Source organism: Bos indicus x Bos taurus, chromosome 11 (genome assembly GCF_003369695.1).
Source record: "Bos indicus x Bos taurus breed Angus x Brahman F1 hybrid chromosome 11, Bos_hybrid_MaternalHap_v2.0, whole genome shotgun sequence".
Lineage (NCBI taxonomy): Eukaryota > Metazoa > Chordata > Mammalia > Artiodactyla > Bovidae > Bos > Bos indicus x Bos taurus.
This window is the reverse complement of record NC_040086.1, coordinates 44,681,743-44,689,125: the sequence shown is the minus strand read 5'-3', so window position 1 is coordinate 44,689,125 and position 7,383 is coordinate 44,681,743.

Here is a 7,383-nt window from a genome sequence, read left to right as displayed (position 1 = left end):
GGCATCATATTAAATTGTGCTGGTGCAATTCAGGCTACTACCGCCTAGGTTTGGCTTTTGGGGGCCCCTCTTAAAAGGAATATAGAGGGTGCGTCCTTGCAGCAACATAGATGGACGTGGAGATTATTGTACTGTGTGAAGAAAGTCAGAGAAACAGGAAGATAAAAGTAAACTTATTTACAAAACAGAACAGACTCACAGACATAGTGAACCTACACATGGTTACCAGAGTGGAAGAATGGGGGGATGAGATAATTAGGGCATTTGGGATCGACTTGTGCATATTGTTCTATTTAAAATAGACCTACTGTATAGCCCAGGGATCTCTGCTCAATGTTACGTGGCAGCCTGGAGGGAGAGAGGTTTGAGGGAGAATGGATATATGTATATGTATGGCTGAGTCCCTTTGCTGTTCATCTGAAACTATCAATTGGCAATACTCCAATATAAAATAAAAAGTTTTAAGAAAAGACAGTTATGCACTGAAACTGAAATAAACCATCTTGTTACCAGAACACATGAAAACACTAAATGGAAATATAACACCAGGCATAAATCTTGGGGCAATACATGATATCATAGCTCAAAAAAACAAATGAGAATTAATTTTCTTGGAAAAGAAGTTCTATCACTGTACACAGCTCTTTCTTTAAACCAAAGAAATCAATAGACATTATATCTATTCCATTAATATCAAGAAGATCTGCTTTTAAAAACCATGATAACATTCTGCTCATTGGTGATTTAGGATACACCCCCAATCGTTAGGTGATGAATTGGTTCTCTTTGTGTTGCAAGGATATACTTCATATTTCTTATCTCAGGGGCTCCTCAGGGGTCTTTGTTGTTGTTGTTTAGCCACTCAGTCATGTCCAACTCTTTGCAAACCCATAAACTACAGCCCACCAGGCTCCTCTGTCCATGGGATTCTCCAGGCAAGAATACTGGAGTGGGTAGCCATTTCCTCCTCCAGGGGATCTTCTCAGCCCAGGAATCTAACCAGCTTGTCCTGCATTGCAGACAGATTCTTTACCACTGAGCCACCAGGGAAGCTTCCTCAGGGAAGGTTCCTCAGAGGAACCTAAGTCCCTTCCACCTTAGTCACTAGCCTACAGATGTATACAGGGAGTAGGGGGCTTGGTTAGCTTGAGGATGAAGGAAGAAAGAGATAAGTAGTTTGGGCAGGAAATATCACATCAGTTTGCCTGCCATATGCACACATTTCTGGAGAACACATATATTTGCTTTACACAAATCTATAATATCAGGGAAATTATTAAGAGCTAGAAAGGAGAATTGAGAATATGATATTGGAGCTGGTATATGCCTTCTTCCAGAGAAGGCAATGGCAACCCACTCCAGTGTTCTTGCCTGGAGACTCCCATGGACGGAGGAGCCTGTTGGGCTGCCATCTATGGGGTTGCACAGAGTCGGACCCGACTGACGTGACTTAGCAGCAGCAGCAGCATTTTCCCAAGACAGATACTGTGAGAGAGATCCAGGGACCTACAGGGACCTGATAAATGATTATTTCTTCCTTTTTTATACAATCATCTAAAGAAAATCTCCAGGGACTTCCCTGGAGTTCAGTGGTTAAGACTCCATGCCTCCACTGCAGGGGTGTGTGTTCCATCCTTGACCAGGGTACTGAGATCCTGCATGCCCACGTTGAAGCTAAATTCTTTTTTTAATTTTTAAATTCAAGAGAAACTCCAAAACAGTGAAAACATTCTTCTCTTATTAAATTCTCTGAAGTCTAAGAGTATGTGGAAATTTTATGTTGATTTTTAGTTGGAAAACTATGGTTCACTATTTCAAAGAAGTACTGTATTATGCATTTTGAAACCAAAATGCTGTTTTGGTTCACTAATTTTTGATCTAGAAGTAGTTAAAAATTAGTTAGGACTGAAGACCTAATGATAGAGTTAGAGCAGTGAGGTTTAATGAAAGGAATAATTGAAACTACCCCATCACAAAGCTGTGAGTGCAGCAGAAGTGAGCCTAGCACAAGAAGGGTTTCAGGAACCAGACTTCTGGTTTCTAGCCTGAAAATGGATGTACGTGTGCCTCTGCTCAGTTGCTCAGTCATGTCTGACTCTTTGTGACCCCATGGACTGCAGCCTCCCAAGGCTCCTCTGTCCATGGGATTCTCCAGGCAAGAATACTGGCATGGGTAATCACTTCCTTCTCCAAGGGATCTTCCCAACCCAAGGATTGATCCCGGGTCTCTTGCACTGCAGGCAGATTCTTTACCATCTGAGTCACCAGGGAAGTAAAACGGTAGTAAAACTTATAGGTGATGGAAAAAGCAAATTTTGTTCTTCAAATACCAATCAACACTGACCTTCAAAGCCCATAAATGTATATGCCCGGGTAGGCATGGGAAACAGTGCTGATGGAAACCAGTAAAAATTAACAAGAAATTTAAAGGCATCAAGGTCAAGAAAGTACTGCAAACCATAGTACTCTATATAGGTTAAAATGTCCCAGCATGAATGGCCATGGGCATAACACATAAGCTATGAGTTAAGTGCAGGGAGCAATTGGGTTGAATTCACAGGAGACAATTACAGTTCCACCACATTTGTTTGTGTTCATGGAGCTTGAAGACATACAATGGACACTGTATCCTCTATTTTCTGCTAATCAACAGTAAGTCAAAATTAAGCCTTCGGAAAAAATCTAACCTACATAGGCTTCCATTTTACAGCACCTCCCTTTTCACTCACTTTAGTTTTTATAGTAAAATTTCTATTAAATGATGCTATATTTGGTAAATATTACCCACATCTCATTTTTCAGAGCTAACTAGAGATTTTAAAAACTTACTATAACATTAAAACATCAGTTTCTGACCCCACTCACATTTAATTCAGTCTTCTATTCTTTTTGAACTATTATCTACAAAACAATTCTAAAATCACTGGTATTTAGAAGTATGACTAAAAATCTTTAAAATTAACTTTTGTTTACTCTATCTTCTAACTTAAGAAAAAAGTTAGAGACTTTTTAAACAATGATGCATGAAGTAAAAGCAAGTTTTCAACATTTGTTTGATGACCCAGTAGGGCTTATATCATCCAGCATTTATCACTTCTGCCAAGGAATTAGAAGATGCAACACTTCATTCTTGGTTTTGCTCCTGCTTGACCTTAAATGACCTCATTGACCTATCTTGGTCTCAAATCATCTTCTATAAATGATGATCTTTCAAACACCTCTCTGGCATCTCTGGTATGAAATTTAATAGCCACATGAATCTACAGCTACCCTCCATATCAGTCCAGATGTAAATCATTACTCATCCTGCTGCTGCTGCTGCTAAGTCGCTTCAGTCGTGTCTGACTCTGTGCGACCCCATAGACAGCAGCCCACCAGGCTCCCCGTCCCTGGGATTCTCCAGGCAAGAACACTGGAGTGGGTTGCCATTTCCTTCTCCAATGCATGAAAGTGAAAAATGAAAGTGAAGTCGTTCAGTCGTGTCTGACTCTTAGCAACCCCATGGACTGTAGCCTACCAGGCTCCTCCGTCCATGGGATTTTCCAGGCAAGAGTACTGGAGTGGGGTGTCATCCTAGAACTATTCAAATTATTTAGTTTCTAGTATCTCAAATTCAGTGCCTTATGTGAAGTGAAGAATTATGCAAGCAGGAAGAGTACCTTGTGGTGATGGATCTGTTCTGTATCTTGATTTGGATGAAGGAGATTTAGAATGACTGGCAGAGAAGGGGGACTGCCGGGGCCCAGCCCCGGTGGATCCAGGGAATTTGAAGCGGGGACGGCGTCGGCGAGGATCAGGAAACAACTGCTTAATTAAATGTTAATTAAGGATATAAAGAGTAATAGAATAAGGATAGCTCAGTGAGGAAATTCAGTGGAGAAAAGAGGCTGAAATAAGGATAGCTCAGTGAGGAAATTCAGGGGAGAAAAGAGGCTGAATAATTCAGCCAGAAGGTGAGAGAAAGAACATGGGGAGACCAAGTTTCCGTGAACAAGGCCCGCACTTTATTTTCCAAAGTAGCTTTTATACCTTAAGTCATGCATAGAGGATAATGGGGGAAGGGGTAGAGTCATGCAGTAAGCCAGGCTTTCTTCCTGCAAACTTATCATATGCGAAAATTTAGGTGATTTGCATCATCTTCTGGCCCAGAGGCCTGTTAACATTTTAAGACCCTTTCTTCAGAAAACTTATTTTCCTCTAAAGGTGACTAGTCAGGCGCCACCCTCCAAAAGCATTAAAGTTGCATTCCTATAGGGCAAAGGTGTGGTGGGCTGTAACAAGAAAAAGAATTAACTCAAGGGTCCAAGATTACAAACATTAAAGCTACTACTTACACCAATTATATTAATCAATACACTGCCAGGGACACAGCAGGTAAGTGATATGGAAACTTAGCAGCAAACATCGGCCCAACAAGTGAAAAACCCTTCACCAATACAATTTCTAATCAATCTTTTAACTGCTCAAAGGAATCTGTATTCAGACAGTTTAGAACATCTCATGCCTCTCACAGTTGGGAGGCTCTGAACAATCACATGTGGCCGGAAAAACCTATGCAGGCAGACTAGAGGACTTCCAAAGGAGTTTGTAGGTTGAAACACTGTCACTCCCAGGAATTATCAACTGGAGCTGTAAGTTAACTTTTTTCAGAGAGAGGTAGTGGGGGACAGCCCCCCGTAAAGTCAGAGGTGTAGGTGAGAGCACAAAGCAGAAAGTAGGCAGACTCTGGTTTTGGGGGCAGATGCTCGAGAATTTCCAGGGGGACTCCTGAGGCTTGATCCCGCCTTTGCGTATGCCGAGCCTCCTTCCTCATGACCTTTGCCAGGGGCAGAGCTCCTGCTCCCGGCAGGGGACAATAAGCATGACCTGTGACCCTGAAGCTAGGTGTGTTGGTGGTGCTGGAGTCAGTATCATTGACTTTCCTCTTTCAAATTTCCCCCAGGAAAAGAGACCCACTGGTATCCTGAAAGATGCACTTAAAACTTCTGGACTCTGCTTAATGCTTACCCACTGCCTCTTTCCAAGTGTTCTTCTGAGCACATTGAAAGATATAAGTGAGGGGTCCTCGCTGACTCCTGAGTCAACTTACTCAAAAATTAGAAATTCCTACTATTCCACAAAGGCCCGCATAGTCAAAGCTATGGCTTTTCCAGTAATCATGTACAGATGTGAGAGTTAGACCATAAACAAAGCTGAGTGCCAAAGAATTGATGCTTTCTATGTGTGGTGTTGAAGAAGACTCTTGAGAGTCCCTTTGACATCAAGTTTGATTGGACTAATCAAACCAGTCAGTCCTAAAGGAAATCAACCCTGAATATTCATTGGAAGGACTGATGCTGAAGCTGAAGCTCCAATACTTTGGCCACCTGATGCAAAGACCTGACTCATTAACCCTGAAGCTGGGAATGATTGAGAGCAGGAGGAGAAGGGGGCGTCAAAAGATGAATTGGTTGGATGGCATCACTGATTCCATGGACATGAATTTGAGCAAACTCCAGGTGTTACTGAAGGACAGGGAAACCTGGTGTGCTGCAGTCCATGGGGTCGCAGAGAGTTGGACATGACTGAGCAACTGAACAGCAATAGCTATTCACCTAAAACTAACACAGCATTGTAAATCAACTGCATTTCAATTTTAAAACATAGTAAAAACTTAATATTAAAAATTAAGACTATTCACAACCAAAGTGGTTTTATGTAAAAAGAAAAGAAAAAATAAAATAATTATGATGGGGATAAAGATTATGTGATCAATTACCATTTGATGAATAGAAGTTGCAAGTTTCTTTTTAATTCTACCAACTACTTTGATTGTGACTAGTCTTAATTTTTGAGACTAGTTAAAAATCTAGTTGGATGGCATCACCAACTCAATGGACATGAGTTTGAGTAAACTCCAAGAGTTAGTGATGGACAGGGAAGCCTGGCTGCAGTCCATGGGGTCCCAAAGAGTCCGACACAACTGAGTGACTGAACTGAGTCTTAATTTTTAAAATCTCACTCTTTCATTAACTGTAATTTGCTCTAAGAATTATACATAAAAGCTTTTACTACTATAATCCCAACTAGAAGCCATAGAAATATATAACTGTAAATATATTAATGCTATTCCCTGGTGGCTTAGACGGTAAAGAATCTGCCTGCAATGCAGGAGACCTGGGTTGGATCCCTGGGTCAGGAAGATCCCCTGGAGAAGGGGATTCTTGCCTAGAGAATCCCATGGACAGAGAAGCCTGGCAGGCTACGTCCATGGGGTCTCAAAGAGTTGGACATACCTGAGAGCTAACACCATAAATATAGTAATACTTCATTATATACAATGAACCTGCTGTATATTCTTGTTATCTAAATAACACAAAAAGATAAAGCTATAGGGATATGCTTATAGTGAAAGTGAAGTCGCTCAGTTGTGTCCGACTCTTTGAGACCCCATGGACTGTAGTTCACCAGGCTCCTCTGTCCATGGGATTTTCCAGGCAAGAATACTGGAGTGGGTTGCCATTTCCTTCTCCAGGAGATCTTCCCAACTCAGGGATTGAACCTGGGTCTCCTGCATTGTAGGCAGACACTTTACCATCTGAGCCACCAGGGAAGATGATATGCTTATACTTATTTGTAAGTCTTAGACTGTCATCTTATTGACGGTAAATAAAAATGTGGATTGTGACATTATCTTCTCTTTCATCCAGGTAATTTACTGCAACATTGAAACATTAACCTAAAAGGAGAGGGTATTAGGGACTTAGCTGCCTCTGTGGCCAATTTTGCCATTATGTTAATATTGGATGTATTTTTTTTTTACTCTTCAGTTCAGTTTAGTCACTCAGTCGTGTCGGACTCTTTGCGACCCCATGAATTGCAGCACGCCAGGCCTCCCTGTCCATCACCAACTCCCGGAGTTCACTCAGACTCACATCCATCGAGTCAGTGATGCCATCCAGCCATCTCATCCTCTGTCCTCCCCTTCTCCTCCTGCCCCCAATCCCTCCCAGCATCAGAGTCTTTTCCAATGAGTCAACTCTTCGCATGAGGTGGCCAAAGGACTGGAGCTTCAGCTTTAGCATCATTCCTTCCAAAGAAATCCCAGGGCTGATCTCCTTCAGAATGGACTGGTTAGATTTCCTTGCAGTCCAAGGGACTCTCAAGAGTCTTCTCCAACACGACAGTTCAAAAGCATCAATTCTTTGGCGCTCAGCCTTCTTCACAGTCCAACTCTCACATCCATACATGACCACAGGAAAAACCATAGCCTTGACTAGATGGACCTTTGTTGGCAAAGTAATGTCTCTGCTTTTGAATATGCTATCTAGGTTGGTCATAACTTTCCTTCCAAAGAGTAAGCGTCTTTTAATTTCATGGCTGCAGTCACCATCTGCAGTGATT